Source organism: Bufo gargarizans, chromosome 11 (genome assembly GCF_014858855.1).
Source record: "Bufo gargarizans isolate SCDJY-AF-19 chromosome 11, ASM1485885v1, whole genome shotgun sequence".
In the NCBI taxonomy this organism is placed as follows: Eukaryota; Metazoa; Chordata; class Amphibia; order Anura; family Bufonidae; genus Bufo; species Bufo gargarizans.
This window is the reverse complement of record NC_058090.1, coordinates 78,545,002-78,563,985: the sequence shown is the minus strand read 5'-3', so window position 1 is coordinate 78,563,985 and position 18,984 is coordinate 78,545,002. Positions and strand designations below refer to the sequence as shown.

Sequence of the window (18,984 nt, the reverse complement as noted above, 5' to 3'; positions counted from 1 at the left end):
CATGGATCCGTAAAAATCATACGGACGTCTGAATGGAGCTTTACAGGGGGGTGATCAATGACAGGGGGGTGATCACCCATATACACTCCCTGATCACCCCCTGTCATTGATCACCCCCCTGTCATTGATCACCCCCCTGTCATTGATCACCCCCCTGTAAGGCACCATTCAGACGTCCGCATGTGTTTTGCGGATCCGATCAGTGGATCCGTAAAAATCATGGAGCCTTACCAGGGGGGTGATCAATGACGGGGGTGATCAGGGAGTCTATATGGGTGATCACCCCCCTGTCATTGATCACCCCCCTGTCATTGATCACCCCCTGTAAGGCTCCATTCAGACATTTTTTTGGCCCAAGTTAGCGGAAATATATATATTTAGTTTGTTTTTTCTTACAAAGTCTCATATTCCACTAACTTGTGTCAAAAAAATAAAATCTCACATGAACTCACCATACCCCTCACGGAATCCAAATGCGTAAACATTTTTAGACATTTGGATCCCAGACTTCTTCTCACGCTTTAGGGCCCCTAAAAAGCCAGGGCAGTATAAATACCCCACATGTGACCCCATTTCGGAAAGAAGACACCCCGAGGTATTCGCTGAGGGGCATATTGAGTCCATGAAAGATTGAACTTTTTGTCCTAAGTTAGCGGAAAGTGAGACTTTGTGAGAAAAGAACAAAAAAAAAAAAAATTTCCGCTAACTTATGCAAAAAAAAAAAAATTCTATGAACTTGCCAGGCCCCTCATTGAATACCTTGGGGTCACATGTGGGGTATTTATACTGCCCTGGCTTTTTAGGGGCCCGAAAGTGTGAGAAGAAGTCTGGGATCCAAATGTCTAAAAATGCCCTCCTAAAAGGAATTTGGGCCCCTTTGCGCATCTAGGCTGCAAAAAAGTGTCACACATCTGGTATCGCCGTACTCAGGAGAAGTTGGGGAATGTGTTTTGGGGTGTCATTTTACATATACCCATGCTGGGTGAGAAAAATATCTTGGTCAAATGCCAACTTTGTATAAAAAAATGGGAAAAGTTGTCTTTTGCCAGGATATTTCTCTCACCCAGCATGGGTATATGTAAAATGACACCCCAAAACACATTTCCCAACTTCTCCTGAGTACGGCGATACCAGATGTGTCACACTTTTTTGCAGCCAAGGTGGGCAAAGGGGCGCATATTCCAAAGTGCACCTTTCAGATTTCGCAGGCCATTTTTTACAGATTTTGATTGCAAGGTACTTCTCACACATATGGGCCCCTAAATTGCCAGGGCAGTATAACTACGCCACAAGTGACCCCATTTTGGAAAGAAGACACCCCAAGGTATTCCGTGAGGGGCATGGCGAGTTCCTAGAATTTTTTATTTTTTGTCACAAGTTAGCGGAAAATTATGATTTTTTTTTTCTTTTTTCCTTACAAAGTCTCATATTCCACTAACTTGCGACAAAAAATAAAAAATTCTAGGAACTCGCAGTGCCCCTCACGGAATAGCTTGGGGTGTCTTCTTTCCAAAATGGGGTCACTTGTGGCGTAGTTATACTGCCCTGGCAATTTAGGGGCCCAAATGTGTGAGAAGTACTTTGCAATCAAAATGTGTAAAAAATGGCCTGCGAAATCCGAAAGGTGCACTTTGGAATATGTGCCCCTTTGCCCACCTTGGCTGCAAAAAAGTGTCACACGTCTGGTATCGCCGTACTCAGGAGAAGTTGGGGAATGTTTTTTGGGGTGTCATTTTACATATACCCATGCTGGGTGAGATAAACATCTTGATCAAATGCCAACTTTGTATAAAAAAAATTGAAAAGTTGTCTTTTGCCAGGATATTTCTCTCACCCAGCATGGGTATATGTAAAATGACACCCCAAAACACATTCCCCAACTTCTCCTGAGTACGGCAATACCAGATGTGTGACACTTTTTTGCAGCCAAGGTGGGCAAAGGGGCACACATTCCAAAGTGCACCTTTCGGATTTCGCAGGCCATTTTTTACACATTTTGATTGCAAAGTTCTTCTCACACATTTGGACCCCTAAATTGCCAGTGCAGTATAACTACGCCACAAGTGACCCCATTTTGGAAAGAAGACACCCCAAGGTATTCCGTGAGGGGCATGGCGAGTTCCTAGAATTTTTTATTTTTTGTCGCAAGTTAGTGGAATATGAGACTTTGTACGAAAAAAAAAAATTAAAATAAAAATCATCATTTTCCGCTAACTTGTGACAAAAAATAAAAAGTTCTATGAACTCACTATGCCCATCAGCGAATACCTTAGGGTGTCTACTTTCCGAAATGGGGTCATTTGTGGGTTTTTTCTACTGTTTGGGCATTGTAGAACCTCAGGAAACATGACAGGTGCTCAGAAAGTCAGAGCTGCTTCAAAAAGCGGAAATTCACATTTTTGTACCATAGTTTGTAAACACTATAACTTTTACCCAAACCATTTTTTTTTGCCCAAACATTTTTTTTAATCAAAGACATGTAGAACAATAAATTTAGCGAAAAATTTATATATGGATGTCGTTTTTTTTGCAAAATTTTACAGCTGAAAGTGAAAAATGTCATTTTTTTGCAAAAAAATCGTTACATTTTGATTAATAACAAAAAAAGTAAAAATGTCAGCAGCAATGAAATACCACCAAATGAAAGCTCTATTAGTGAGAAGAAAAGGAGGTAAAATTCATTTGGGTGGTAAGTTGCATGACCGAGCGATAAACGGTGAAAGTAGTGTAGTGCAGAAGTGTAAAAAGTGGCCTGGTCATTAAGGGGGTTTCAGCTAGGGGGGCTGAAGTGGTTAAGAAAATGTAGGAAATTAATTTGCTCATATTGTATGACCGCCCTTAAATACTGCCCTCCCCTGTAGCTACAGACAGCTGGAATGTCAACCATCTGTAAAATCCCAAAAATGTGGTTGGAGCATTCCTGCCAACTTTTGGGTACATCAATCCTGGTGGTTATAAGGTGTGGCATAGACAGTTCTTTCATCTCGCAGTCATGCCCCTTAACATATACCACAGCCCTTTCAAAGTCAGGGACGGCTTTTTGGGTGTGCGAGCTGTGCGGCCGCACAGGGCGCCATGGCAACAGGGGCGCCCAGTGGCCGACACAGCTTGCAGTCGGTCTCTTACAGCAGGCCGGCCCGAGATTGTGTGAGGCGAGCTGAGCCGCTGCAGCTGTCAGATCAGGTTCCGGAGCGTGGAGGAGGAGCTTAGGGGCACAGGCACAGCGTCCAAGTGCTGCGCCTTCACAGAGAGCCGCGGAAGGATCCGCTCAATGTGTGAGGGCGGCGGCCGGTGCTCTGCAGACAGGGAGGGAGCAGACTTCAAATATTGAGTACCTGTTCTTATTGTTTTTTTTTTTACCAAATATCTTTTATTAAATGGGGGCAGGGTCTAATTAAGGGGGGCAGGGAACTGGATAAGGGTGACACTGGGTATGATTAAGGGGGCAGGGGACTGGATAAGGGTGACACTGGGTATGATTAAGGGGGCAGGGGACTGGATAAGGGTGACAGACACTGGGTATGATTAAGGGGGCAGGGGACTGGATAAGGGTGACAGACACTGGGTATGATTAAGGGGGCAGGGGACTGGATAAGGGTGACACTGGGTATGATTAAGGGGGCAGGGGACTGGATAAGGGTGACAGACACTGGGTATGATTAAGGGGGCAGGGGACTGGATAAGGGTGACAGACACTGGGTATGATTAAGGGGGCAGGGGACAGGATAAGGGTGACAGACACTGGGTATGATTAAGGGGGCAGGGGACTGGATAAGGGTGACACTGGGTATGATTAAGGGGGCAGGGGACTGGATAAGGGTGACCTGGGTATGATTAAGGGGGCAGGGGACTGGATAAGGGTGACACTGGGTATGATTAAGGGGGCAGGGGACTGGATAAGGGTGACAGACACTGGGTATGATTAAGGGGGCAGGGGACTGGATAAGGGTGACACTGGGTATGATTAAGGGGGCAGGGGACTGGATAAGGGTGACACTGGGTATGATTAAGGGGGCAGGGGACTGGATAAGGGTGACACTGGGTATGATTAAGGGGGCAGGGGACTGGATAAGGGTGACACTGGGTATGATTAAGGGGGCAGGGGACTGGATAAGGGTGACACTGGGTATGATTAAGGGGGCAGGGGACTGGATAAGGGTGACACTGGGTATGATTAAGGGGGCAGGGGACTGGATAAGGGTGACACTGGGTATGATTAAGGGGGCAGGGGACTGGATAAGGGTGACACTGGGTATGATTAAGGGGGCAGGGGACTGGATAAGGGTGACACTGGGTATGATTAAGGGGGCAGGGGACTGGATAAGGGTGACAGACACTGGGTATGATTAAGGGGGCAGGGGACTGGATAAGGGTGACAGACACTGGGTATGATTAAGGGGGCAGGGGACTGGATAAGGGTGACAGACACTGGGTATGATTAAGGGGGCAGGGGACTGGATAAGGGTGACAGACACTGGGTATGATTAAGGGGGCAGGGGACTGGATAAGGGTGACACTGGGTATGATTAAGGGGGCAGGGGACTGGATAAGGGTGACAGACACTGGGTATGATTAAGGGGGCAGGGGACTGGATAAGGGTGACACTGGGTATGATTAAGGGGGCAGGGGACTGGATAAGGGTGACACTGGGTATGATTAAGGGGGCAAGGGACTGGATAAGGGTGACACTGGGTATGATTAAGGGGCAGGGGACTGGATAAGGGTGACACTGGGTATGATTAAGGGGGCAGGGGACTGGATAAGGGTGACACTGGGTATGATTAAGGGGGCAGGGGAATGGATAAGGGTGACACTGGGTATGATTAAGGGGGCAGGGGACTGGATAAGGGTGACAGACACTGGGTATGATTAAGGGGGCAGGGGACTGGATAAGGGTGACAGACACTGGGTATGATTAAGGGGGCAGGGGACTGGATAAGGGTGACAGACACTGGGTATGATTAAGGGGGCAGGGGACTGGATAAGGGTGACACTGGGTATGATTAAGGGGGCAGGGGACTGGATAAGGGTGACACTGGGTATGATTAAGGGGGCAGGGGACTGGATAAGGGTGACACTGGGTATGATTAAGGGGGCAGGGGACTGGATAAGGGTGACAGACACTGGGTATGATTAAGGGGGCAGGGGACTGGATAAGGGTGACAGACACTGGGTATGATTAAGGGGGCAGGGGACTGGATAAGGGTGACAGACACTGGGTATGATTAAGGGGGAAGGGGACTGGATAAGGGTGACACTGGGTATGATTAAGGGGGCAGGGGACTGGATAAGGGTGACACTGGGTATGATTAAGGGGGCAGGGGACTGGATAAGGGTGACACTGGGTATGATTAAGGGGGCAAAGGACTGGATAAGGGTGACACTGGGTATGATTAAGGGGGCAGGGGACTGGATAAGGGTGACACTGGGTATGATTAAGGGGGCAGGGGACTGGATAAGGGTGACACTGGGTATGATTAAGGGGGCAGGGGACTGGATAAGGGTGACACTGGGTATGATTAAGGGGGCAGGGGACTGGATAAGGGTGACAGACACTGGGTATGATTAAGGGGGCAGGGGACTGGATAAGGGTGACAGACACTGGGTATGATTAAGGGGGCAGGGGACTGGATAAGGGTGACAGACACTGGGTATGATTAAGGGGGCAGGGGACTGGATAAGGGTGACACTGGGTATGATTAAGGGGGCAGGGGACTGGATAAGGGTGACACTGGGTATGATTAAGGGGGCAGGGGACTGGATAAGGGTGACACTGGGTATGATTAAGGGGGCAGGGGACTGGATAAGGGTGACAGACACTGGGTATGATTAAGGGGGCAGGGGACTGGATAAGGGTGACAGACACTGGGTATGATTAAGGGGGCAGGGGACTGGATAAGGGTGACAGACACTGGGTATGATTAAGGGGGAAGGGGACTGGATAAGGGTGACACTGGGTATGATTAAGGGGGCAGGGGACTGGATAAGGGTGACACTGGGTATGATTAAGGGGGCAGGGGACTGGATAAGGGTGACACTGGGTATGATTAAGGGGGCAGGGGACTGGATAAGGGTGACACTGGGTATGATTAAGGGGGCAGGGGACTGGATAAGGGTGACACTGGGTATGATTAAGGGGGCAGGGGACTGGATAAGGGTGACAGACACTGGGTATGATTAAGGGGGCAGGGGACTGGATATGGGTGACACTGGGTATGATTAAGGGGGGCAGAGGACTGGGTAAAGGTGACAGGTTATGGTTAACCCCTTAAGGACTCAGCCCTATTTCACCTTAGGACCAGGCCATTTTTTGCAAATCTGACCAGTGTCCCTTTAAGTGCTCATAACTTTAAAACACTTTGACTTATCCAGGCCATTCTGAGGTTGTTTTTTCATCACATATTGTACTTCAAGACACTGGTAAAATGAAATAAAAAAAAAATATTTTTTTTGCATAATAAAATACCTAATTTACCAAAATTTGGAAAAATTTACAAATTTCAAAGTTTCAGTTTCTCTACCTCTGTAATACATAGTAATACCCCCAAAAATTGTGATGACTTTACATTACCCATATGTCTACTTCATGTTAAATGTTGAATTATTTTGGGAATTATATTTTTTTATGGGGGGGATGTTACAAGGCTTAGAAGTTTAGAAGCAAATCTTGAAATCTTTCAGAAATTTACAAAAACCCAATTTTTAGGGACCACTACAGGTCTGAAATCACTTTGTGAGGCTTACATGATAGAAACCGCCAAAAATGACCCCATTCTATAAACTACACCCCTCAAGGTATTCAAAACCGATTTTACAAACTTCGTTAACCCTTTAGGTGTTGCACAAGAGTTATTGGCAAATGGGGAAGAAATTTGAGAATTAAATTTTTTTGCCTAATTTTCCATTTTAACCCATTTTTTCCACTAACAAAGCAAGGTTTAACAGCCAAACAAGACTGCATCTTTATTGCCCTGACTCTGCCGTTTACAGAAACACCCCATATGTGGCCGTAAACTACTGTGCGGCCACACAGCGGGGCGTAGAGTGAAAGGTGCTCCGTATGTTTGTTTAAGCCAGATTTTGCTGGACTGATTTTTTGACACCATGTCCCATTTGAAGCCCCCTGATGCACCCCTAGAGTAGAAACTCCATAAAAGTGACCCCATCTAAGAAACTACACCCCTCAAGGTATTCAAAACTGATTTTACAAACTTTGTTAACCCTTTAGGTGTTGCACAAGATTTAATGGAAAATAGAGATACAATTTCAAAATTTAACTTTTTGGGCAGATTTTCCATAAAAAATTTTTTTTTCCAGTTACAAAGCAAGGGTTAACAGCCAAACAAAACTCATGATTTATGGCTCTGATTCTGTCGTTTACAGAAACACCTCATATGTGGTCGTAAACTGCTGTACGGGCACACGGCAGGGCGCAGAAGAAAAGGAATGCCATACGGTTTTTGGAAGGCAGATTTTGCTGGACTGTTTTTTTTGACACCATGTCCCATTTGAAGCCCCCCTGATGCACCCCTAGAGTAGAAACTGCCAAAAAGTGACCCCATTTTAGAAACTACGGGATAGGGTGGAAGTTTTGTTGGTACTAGTTTAGGGTACATATGATTTTTGGTTGCTCTATATTACACTTTTTGTGCGGCAAGGATACAATAAATTGCTTTTTTGGCACTTTTTTTTGTTATTTACAACATTCATCTGGCAGATTAGATCATGTGGTAATTTTATAGAGCAGGTTGTCACGGACGTGGCGATACCTAATATGTATACAATTTTGTATTTATTTATGTAAGTTTTACACAATGATTTCATTTTTAAAACACAAAAAAATGTTTTAGTGTCTCCATAGTCTAAGAGCCATCGTTTTTTTCAGTTTTTGGGCGATTATCTTAAGTAGGGTCTCATTTTTTGCGGGATGAGATGACGGTTTGATTGGCACTATTTTGAGGTGCATATGACTTTTTGATCGCTTGCTATTACACTTTTTGTGATGTAAGATGACAAAAAAAGGCTTTTTTTACACAGTTTTTATTTTTATTTTTTTACGGTGGTCACCTGAGGGGTTAGGTCATGTGATATTTTTATAGAGCCGGTCGATACGGAGGCGTTGATACCTAATATGTATACTTTTTTTTCATTTATTTAAGTTTTACACAATGACTTCATTTTTGAAACAAAAAAAATCATGTTTTAGTGTTTCCATAGTCTAAGAGCCATAGTTTTTTTCAGTTTTTGGGCGATTATCTTCGGTAGGGTATGATTTTTGCGGGATGAGATAACGGTTTGATTGGTACTATTTTGGCGTACATGCGACATTTTTGTTTACTTTTATTACCTTTTTTGGGAAGTAAGGTGGGCAAAATTTCAATTTTCTCACAGTTTTTATTTTTTAATTTTTATGGCGTTCACCGTGCGGGGAAAGTAACATGACCGTTTTATAGATCAGGTCGTTACGGACGCGGCGATATGTAATATGTGATTTATTTATTTATTTTTTTATTCAGTGATAAATGTGTTTTTTTTATCCTAACTTTTTTCACTTTTTTTTACATTTCTTTGACCCAGACCCACTTGGTTCTTGAAGATCCAGTGGGTCTGATGTCTGTATAATACAGTACAGTACACTATATAGGGTACTGTACTGTATTTTACTTACACTTTGTCTGAACAGATCTATGCCTTTAGCATAGATCTGTTCAGCAACATGGACAGCAGGACGCCTGAGAAGGCGTCCTGTTGCCATGGGAACCTTCCCTGTCTGCTTAGTTGTAGCCATCACCGATGTCAGCCGTTTATACCAGGGTGTCAGCAATGACCCCCCCCCCCGGCGTTGTGACAGGATGCCGGCTGAATGATTTCAGCCGGCATCCCGTTCAGATTAACCCCCGGGTCACCGCAATCTTATTTTAAACTTATGACGTACCGGTACGTCATGGGTCCTTAAGGACTCGGGAGACATGCCGTACCGGTACGTCATGCATCCCTAAGGGGTTAAGTGGTGCAGGGGACTGGCTCTGGGTGACACTGGGTATGATTAAGGGGGCAGGGACTGGGTAAAGGTGACAGGGTATGATTAAGGGGGGCAGGGGCTGGCTCTGGGTGACACTGGGTATGATTGTACTTGTTTGCACTTGGACTTAAATTATCTGTAATTTAAACAAACTATTTGTTACAAAGATTGTTTTCCTCTTTGTGTAGGTTTAGGTGAACCGGGGGGGGAGACACAAGATTAGCTTGCACAGGGCGCCTGAACACCTAAGGCCAGCCCTGTTCACAGTAGGCGCCCTACAACCATGCCCCTTTTACATGTAGGCACCCACCTGGCTCTGTTCTGCCGCCTTAGTTTGTGTCTGGGCTCTGACGTTGCATATGGCACATCCCTGGTGCCACACACAATTAGGGATGCACATCTGAGAGGTGCCAGGAGGCTTCCCTGGTACCCAGAACATTTGTCAACTCCTCTGGAAGTCCAAGAGGTCTCTCCTTTTTTTCTGGGAGCTTCACAGATGTTCCAGGAGACCACACAGATACGTTTAGAAATAGTGCCAGCCAGGGTGGCATCAGCAGTGAGCCAGCCATATAAAATATATATAAAAGCCATAATGTGCCCCAGGGGCTTTGCTAGGGTCCTAAAAGATCAGGGGCACAAGCCCCAAGGCACATGAACACCTCCGGAAAACCATTATAATATACTGTAATATATACTGTATGTGCATATATAATCTTCAACACAGCATCTCCTCCGCTCACAGTATATACACAGATCCTCCGCTCACAGTATAAACACACGCTATATATAGGCTCCCCTAGCAGTATATACACAGCCTCCTCTAGCTATATATAGGCTCCCCTAGCAGTATATACACAGCCTTTACTAGCAGTATATATATAGGCTCCCCAGTAGTATATGTATATGCATATATATATATATATATATATATATATATATTTTTTTTTTTTTATACATACTATTTAACAAAGATACAGGTCCCATAAGCACACTGTTCTATACATGGATGTTGGTTAACTTTACATGAATCTGTCCTGCAGTGGTAACACACGTCTCTGCTGTTCCATATTGCCAGGTTGGTAGTGGCTGCTGCTGGGCTGGCAGAGGCCATTTTTTTTTCATAAGACATTTCCATCAGTGGTGACCTGGACAGCTGGAGCAGGACAGACTGCAGTAGCTCTGGAATCTGCTTGTTCTGTCTGAATCTTCTTTAGGGCTGGGTCTGGTCCTCTGCTGCCAGGCCTGAGTGAGGGGCGGGGCTGAGCACAAGCTCCGCTTCCTGCTCTGATACTGAGACCACCAGTGCGGGGCTGCTGGCCGGTCTCACTGCACTTCAGCCCGGCACACAATGGAGTTCCTTACAGGTTTAATGTGCGCCTGGCTGATGTCATTTGGGGCCCCACTGGAGCCCCGCACGGGTGGCTCAATATAACCATAAAAAGAAGCTGCCAGTGCAGTGAAAAATACAGCTATCGGCCAGAGATTTGGGGCAATGTGCTTGTAGTTCAGGGCCCAAGTCCCGAATCTACATGCCTAGTGATGCCGCTGCTATTCTCATAGCATATGTCTAAACAGAAGAGCTCCTGAGCTGTACAATATCATAATACTCATAATAATATCATTATACTGTACTCCCACCACTACTTATAGTAGTGTAGGGTTATTCACTGACTAATGTGAGGTCCATATCCTTCATCCCAAGAGATTAAAATCGAGTATACTGTACAAGCACTTGGAGATACCAGATAGAAAATGCATCCTTAGATACTGTGGTTGCTGTTGGTATACTGACACCAATCAGAGGAGGTATAAGTGCAGTAGTGGTAAGATACCACACCTGGACCCGAGCTGCTGTATCTAATCCTACTGTGGTACAAAAGTTGTCCTATAGATGAGTTGCCTCCAATATACATATTACAGCTTGTGCCCCTGATATTTTAAGACCCTAGGGAGAAATGTGAACTTAAGGACTGTTGAGCAGGCCATGTAGATGTCATTACAATTTAACCAGCCTGTTATGCCATACCCGATCCTTGCGAAATTGCCCCAGGCTTTCATAATTCTTTTACTGAGCATTTGTTCTTCTTCTGTGAAATTACTCCTTTTAATGAGTGTCTTTCCAAACATAAAAGGTAATATAGCAACGTGAAGGACTTCCATCCATTTGGGCCAAACTTCTTGTGAGGAGTGATGGTTAAATTCATAAAAATATATGTTCGTTTTATGTTTTGGCATCTCATCAGCAAAATTTTGGACAAATCATGTAGTAATTTCGTAAAATAAGCTCCATAGCTACCCGGTTCTTCTCCATGTTGTGTTCATCCTCCCAATCTTTATACTCAAATAGAATAAGTTCTCTTCCGATGTCACCGGCTGTTGGGAAGAACCTCATAATTCCTTGTATTAGTTGTGGTTATAAGACTGTCATGTTCTCTGTTAAAACCAGGGGTTCCCCTTATGGTAAAAGAATTTCCGTCATCCGTGGTTCCTCCCATTAAAATGTCAGTTTTCTTTAACATGTTATTTGGCATATCGCTAAGGAAGCCAAAATCAATAGTTGGTATAATACGTTTCAGAGCAAATGGGTGTATAGTCTCAACAAAAATTGCTTCTCAACTATTTTTGTAGGATCAGTATTTTGAAAACATGCCATCAGAGCATCATCATTGTCAACTGGACATCCCAAAAGCTCAGCTAGTTTCAAGGTCAATCTCTTAGCTCTTTGATGGGTATTTATTGCCCATCCTGCACTAACAGAACCACTTTGTATGATAACTCTTCTAAAATAATTTTGACTTTCAGGAGAAAGTAGATGAAAGCCAATGCATGCTGCCCCAAAACTGTGTCCAAACAAAGTAACACTGTCAGGATTTCCCTCAAAAATCTGCAATATTTTTGTGAACCCATTGAAGAGCTAACTGTTGGTCAAACATACCAGCATTTCCTAGGATGTCCTTACTTCCTGGTAATGCCAAAAAAAACAAGAGCCCCAACTCTGTAGTTCATTGACACCACAACAATGTCTTCAGAGAAAGCGAGAATACTTGGGTACTATGCCTCCAGGGATGATGTCCCAGCAAGGAAAGCTCCATCATAAATAAATACCATTACATGTGCAGACTTTGGAATAGTTGATGGAACCCAAACATTCAAGTAGAGACAGTCCTCACTCATTTCATTGTTGACTTGCCACATATTTGTACCGGGAAAACTAGCATAAGCTTCATCTCTTTTTTGATAACAGGATTTGCCAAAGGTGGAAGCATCGTAGACACCTTGCCATGGTTTTCGAGGCTCTGGCTTTTTGAACCTTTGTGTTCCTGTTGGGGTCTATCCATAAGGAATTCCTAGATAGGCAATGACTAATCCATAATTTATGGGCAGATGGAAACCTCTGACCTTCCCAAGCTTCGTTTCCACAATTGTTTCTTGCTCAGCACAGATATTTAAAGCTAAAGCCAGTATCAAAAGGGCATTGGCCACAAAAAAAATTGATTAGCTTGGATCTTTCTTGTCCCATTATTCCTGTAAGAGAAATAATTTTTCATTGCTTAAAATTATTTAATATATTTTGTGATAAACAACAAAGGCTTGAAGGCATCGGTCACTGGATAGGCAAGGTAAGAGCAGCTATGACACAACCTCAACCTTTCACTACAAATTAGAACATGATTCATTTCTGAACTGCCAAAAACTAAAAACAGTCCATATTTTCCATAGCAGCCTGTGACAAATACCACACCTCCTGCCCGCTTGACGTCAACTTTGTCAAGCTCATGAGACGCGGTATTGCCCCTAGTTACCAAAAATGCAACGTTACACCCTCCAGAGGAGCAGGTAAGATCCGCTTGGTACAGTTTACACACACACCTCCTGTCCACGTGCGCCCAGAGAGGCAACAAGCTGAGAGAAACTTTTCACTGCCGCAGTGAAAACAGCGCTGTCTCAGCCCGGGAAATCTGCCACCAGCTTCTCGTTTAATATAAGCCCGGTCCGCTAACGGGATTATATAGGGTGAGAAACCAACCCGCGGTAGCTTAGAACTAGGCCAAAACACGGACGTGGGGATTCGTGATCGAGATACAAGATAGCACAAGATTAAATTATATATTTAATCGCCGTAAGGGCACACTAGATCTTAACACAATATACACTGAGAATATTTACAGTGGTCTGAGGTTACAGATACAGATTATATAGGTACAACAGGGTTAAGCAGTGTAAAAGTCAGTTACCGGGTAGATGAAAGTTCCTTTTGGTGGTGAGGTGTTCTTTGCTGCAGTCCACATGAAGAACCGTGATCTGAGCTAGTTCCTGGGTCCCTCTAAACACATTACACGATGTGACCCTTCTTCAGAGAAAGACCCGCCCGCTTGCTGGCACAAGCCTTTTAACCTGTAGCCAGCCCCTCCCCTCCCGGCCTCAGGGAGGGGTCTACTCCCCTCTTCTGGGCTGGCAGCAAATGACCCACAAAAACCTTTAGGGTTCATAGCTCCAGACCAGAGGGTCACAGGAAGATGGTTCTGGGACCAACGGACCTGCCTGGGTTCCAGGATACAAGTAGAGTCCAAGCCTGGTACCGTTATGTGGTTTCTATGGGGAGATATGGATATCTTTCTTCCCTGACCTCGCCCCATTAAACAAAGACAATGGGCACGTACCTTATGGCCACCGGGACACAATATGTATACGGTTTGCACCTGCTATGGCCAGGTGATTCATAATTCCTTATGAAAGGTAGGTGCCAACAAATCTGGAAGGTATCATTGATTCTGGGCAAGGGCTGATCTTCCTGGGGATTTTCCTGCAGACTTTAGCTTGGTTCCAAACTGGTTGACTGAGGTGTGACCTTCTCCACCTGGGGCCTCCTTGAAGCCTGGACCCCTAAGGCTTGTTTCTTTGCCAGCTGACACTCAGATGGCTGGGGGGTGGAAACTTATTTTGCATGTACACTGATGAACAGGCCAAGAGGGGAATCAAATGACAGCCAGGGCTGGGGCTTTGAAGCAGGGCCCTCCTGTGGAGTTCAGTACCTCTGCTATCTGTCAGCAAATGGGGGTGTGAGGATATGGCTGACAGTAAATATTAATCCATATTCCTCACACAGCCAGTCACAGTGCAGCTTAGAAGCCACTAACCCCAATGGTGGTCCACCACCCAGCCACGGTACAGGAATGGTGAGGCTGGAGCAGGTGGAGTTTTTTTTTTTTTTTTTAATTGGGCACATATTAGGAGTGCTTGCAGAATTCATGAAACATACAGTTATGAGTTTGGTGTGTTCACAAGGAGAGCTCTCCTCAGACCTCTCTGCACTCTTCATGAATACACCAAACCGTCATTTGCTGGTATGGAGAATATGGACAGTGTTTGGTCACACAGCAATTCCTTTGTATCTGATGTATTCTTTTATCACTCCCGTTACATCATAATATTTTTTGTGTATTTTATATAATAGGATAGTAGGCCTGTCCCCATGCTATGCTTCCATTACAATTACGGCGGTGACAAAAGACTATAAGCTTTATTTGAACAATAAAGTATTTATTAAACAATTACAATACTACAGTTAATTATTTCTGCTATATCTATAAATATATTTATATGAATGGTTATATATATATATATATACATATATATATATATATATACATATAGACACACACAGTAATACACTAACAGCACTCTAAGGCCGAGTTCACACGAACGTGTGTGACCCGTGCTGCGGCCTGCAAATTGCGGGCCGCAATGCACGATCGCCGGCCGTAGGTCAGCCGCATCGGATCGCGGACCCATTCACTTTAATGGGTCCGCGATCCGTCCGGTCCACAAAAAGATAGGACATGTTCTATCTTTTTGCGGAACGGAATTACGGGACGTAACCCTATGGAAGCACTCCATAGTGCTTCTGAGGGGTCCCGTTCTGTGCGTCCGTTCCGCAATTCCGGATTTGCAGACCCATTGAAGAGAATGGGTCTGCATCCGTGATGTGGAGTGCACACGGAACTGTGGCCGTGTATTGCGGCCTGCACTTTGCGGGCCGCAATACGGCCACGGGTCACACACGTTCGTGTGAACTAGGCCTAATACACCTAATTACACTAACACTATACAATCTACAATTCCACCTCAAAATCTATCTAAATATACACTTGCACACCCACGTAATAGCAGCACCCACCCAACTGGTTATAAACTGTCCCAACGGGATAAAAACGGGTTAACTCAATACAGGCAATGCAGGGGTTAACAGTATGGCAGGGGCTAAAGGGATATGGTGTTGGTGGTGGAGGTATAGGATAATGCTGGGGTAGCTGTAGGATATTGTAGGAGTTAATGCAGGGATTCAAGGTAGGGGCAAATGCAGGGCAAGGTAGGGGTATTGATTGCAGTGGGAAAGTGTTAATGTAGAGGTAAATGTTGCAGGGAATGGTGGCAGTGGGAAACAGTTATTATTGCCAGGGTTAATGATACTCAGTCAGATGCTCGTCTCTAGGAGTTATTGCTTGTTCCAGGGATGGATTCTCGTTTGTATGCTCGTCATTGAGGGGATGGTTCCCGCTTCAGTGGGGCTACTTGGCTCAACTGAAGAGCGCTCTACCGCCGGACTATTTAAATCTGGCGGTGCTTGCTCCCAAGCAGCCCGCGCTGCAGGTGTGTGCGCACACTTGCAGGCAAGTACACATGGGCTGGCTCGGTGATATGACATCACCGCACCAGCCCACGCTTCCAGGCCGAGGATCAAAGTTATTTGAAGTGACCGCCTACCTCTGGCGCTGTAATTACGGCGCTGGAGGTACGTGGCATACAGGGGCAGGGGAGCCCTTTGTTACCCTGTCCTTTTTATGCAAAACTTCTCCGGCCCTGCCGGAGGTTTTTAGCAAAAGGCAGAGGATCTCTATGATCTACGAGACGCGTGCACCACAGAACTGCTAAAGTGAGTGCTGCCGGAATCTACATACTATATATATATATATATATATATATATATATATATACAGAAAAAAGATTCAGTGGCAGCACCGTCAATGGAGAGTGTGGTTGCAACTGGCCCAATGCGGATAAAAGCCAATCCAAATAGATAGAATAACAAAAAAAGGGCAGCACTCCATCAAGTAAAAAATGAAAAAATTCCTTTAATTACCCATATGGGACAAGCGACGTTTCGGCTCAATGTGTGAGCCTTTCTCAAGCGAGAAACGTCGCTTGTCCCATATGGGTAATTAAAGGAATTTTTTCATTTTTTACTTGATGGAGTGCTGCCCTTTTTTTGTTATTCTATATATATATATATATATATTTATATATATATATATATATATATATATAGCACTTCCCTCTACAACTCTCCTGTTGCTGAACCGGATTGCCTGACCTGACCTTTTGCCTGTCTGACTTCGCCTCTGCCTCATCCTTCGGTCCTGCACCTCTGTTACCTTTCTCAGGTACCTCCTGGTCCGCCTGGACCAGCTGCCTCATGTGCCTATCCTCCTCAAGAGGGAGCGACCTGGTGTTCCCCTAGGAAAGTCTATCCCCACCATCAGGGCTATTGTGAAGATCCAGAGGTTCACTAAGACAACGCCCTTAAAGGAGGTAGGACACTTGGCACAGTGGGTTCACACTCGCTGGTTCGTGACAGAGGGAAGCAAAGGGTATTCTTAGCTAGAAATGCCAACTGAACTCTGAACGGGCAGCTCCACAATCTAGCTTGTCTTGGAAATAATATGAGCAACAGCCCTTAAATACACATATTTTTTTTCCAATGGTTCACATTTGGTTGTAATAAATCTGGCAATTAGAGGAGTTATCCTGGATTTTTATATTGATGATCTATATTCAGCTGTATGAAAAGGCCTCTAAGCTTAGTGAGCGCTTGGCCTCTCCTAGGCCCTATGACATCATGTTCATTGGTCAGAGGTCCTAGGCACAGCTCACTTACATTAAAGTTACTGGGGCTGATCTACAATACCAAGTACAGCCGATATCCAATGGACAGCCATTTGCTTGGTGAGCAGTGAGGAGCTCCAATAAGCTCCACAGTTTCCTTAAACAGCTGATCGGAGGGGTTACCGATAATCATATCGATGACCTATTCTGAGGATAGACCATCAATATGAAAATCTAGGACAACACCTTTAAAATAAAGCATTTAGTTATGGTATATACAGTATAGTAGAATTGTCGGTTATTTTGAAAGCCATGTTTGAAAGAATCCATGAAGTGCCTTATTCAGTTTGCTGTTCATCTTTATAAGGACCAAGGGGATGAGTATGTTTTGGATGGTTGAGCATAAAAATGAAGCATACAGATAAATTTTATTGGTACATAAATTAAACCAGTAGAGACCAGCCACAAAATATAGAGTGTTAATGGCCAATAGAGAGAGAATGGTCCTAATAGCTCGAACATGGGCTTCAACATTGGGAGTGCTCCTGGGTACTTCGGTGTTATTTTTCATTTTTTTCATATGTTTATAAAGGAAAAAAATTGTGGTCAACGCTGAAGTATATAATATCAAAAATGAGAATAAAAATGCTATGCTATATATGTTAATGTGTGGAATATACCGTTCATACATCTTCAATGATTCTTCATGAACATAGTCAGTATAGGTGGCATTAGATGAAAGTGCTTTTGAATTGGTCCACACTGAGAGAAAACTGGATATAAAAGATGGTAGGACTGTTAAGATAAAAATCCATTTTGCCACTTTTGGAAACATTTTCTGTAGGTAAATGTAAAACCATTGGTTGATCTTCACAATTTTCAAACAGAAGTATAGGGAGAGCCAAGTGGAAAACCATATATTGCTGGGTAACATAGTTAGATACAAAACCACAAAGCATTTTTTGGCAGTGTCAGTAGATATCTTTATCGGCTGTAGTACTAAAAATACACTTTCAAAAACATTCAGAAGAAGATATGAAATATTGAGAGCGGAGATGTTACAAATTAGTTGATCACCTAAATAAAGTCTTCTTGACTTGAATACATCCAATGCAATGACCAAAAGGATGAACGTGTGTCCTGCAGAAGCAACCAGCGTCACAAACATATCAATGAAGGTGAGGACAATCTGTTCAATTGACAACATTTTGCTTGAAAGATCCAATACCACAGTCTACGAGCTTGCTGTTCGGGCAAATAGTGCCAGGTATTACTTTAGCTGCGAAGTTTACCTCACAGTGATTTGCATAAATCTAAAGCAACCTACTAATGTAGAAAGTGATATGTGCACAGAGATGACATACAATGTTCATCCAAGAAGATTTGCATTTGTTCTTTTAGAGCAAATCCTCACTGGCAAGTTTACAAAAATATGTCACATTGAACCAAAGGTGGCATTCTGAGGCTAAAATATTAAACTAGAGCAAAAACACAATGTTATCAAGACAAGAGTATAAATCAAGTGCACAGTGATTAGATGCTTGAATACAGCACAGCCGCAGTGTAGAAATCCACGGGCGCTGTAGTTGCCAAATAATTTACGCTAATGTAAATGGATAGTGATTTGATGAGACACTTTGGCCCACATTTACTAAAGTGGAGTGCACCTAGCTTCTGGCTTAAATTGCACCACAATGCGGTACAATTTTGTTCATCTAGTTTAGAGAAACTGTCTGCACCTAGCCTGAAAATGAAGTATGGCTTACTGGAAAAAGACAAGCATTGTGGAGCAGTATACACTGTCTATAAAATGTTACACTTACATTGTGCAAGTAATTCAGCTTTCGCAGGAACCTGTGGCACTATTTAGGAGTGAGGTGTGGGATTTATCTTGCCATATTTCGTATTATAGCTCCATGTGGTTGTAACCTGCTTTCCCAGGATCCTAAAAGGCAAATCTGCCCAGAATACAGCATGGAGGTCGAATTGAATTTGAAAGTAGTATCAAACTTTATATTAAAGGGAACCTGTCACCGGGATTTGGGGTATATAGCTGAGGACATGGGTTGCTAGATGGC

The 18,984-nt window shown here is 44.0% G+C and overlaps 1 pseudogene; it reads right to left on the bottom strand.

The window, feature by feature from the left end:
• Positions 1–10,936: 10,936 nt before the first annotated feature.
• LOC122921307 overlaps positions 10,937–18,984 on the bottom strand; it is a 36,733-nt pseudogene continuing 28,685 nt past the window's right edge.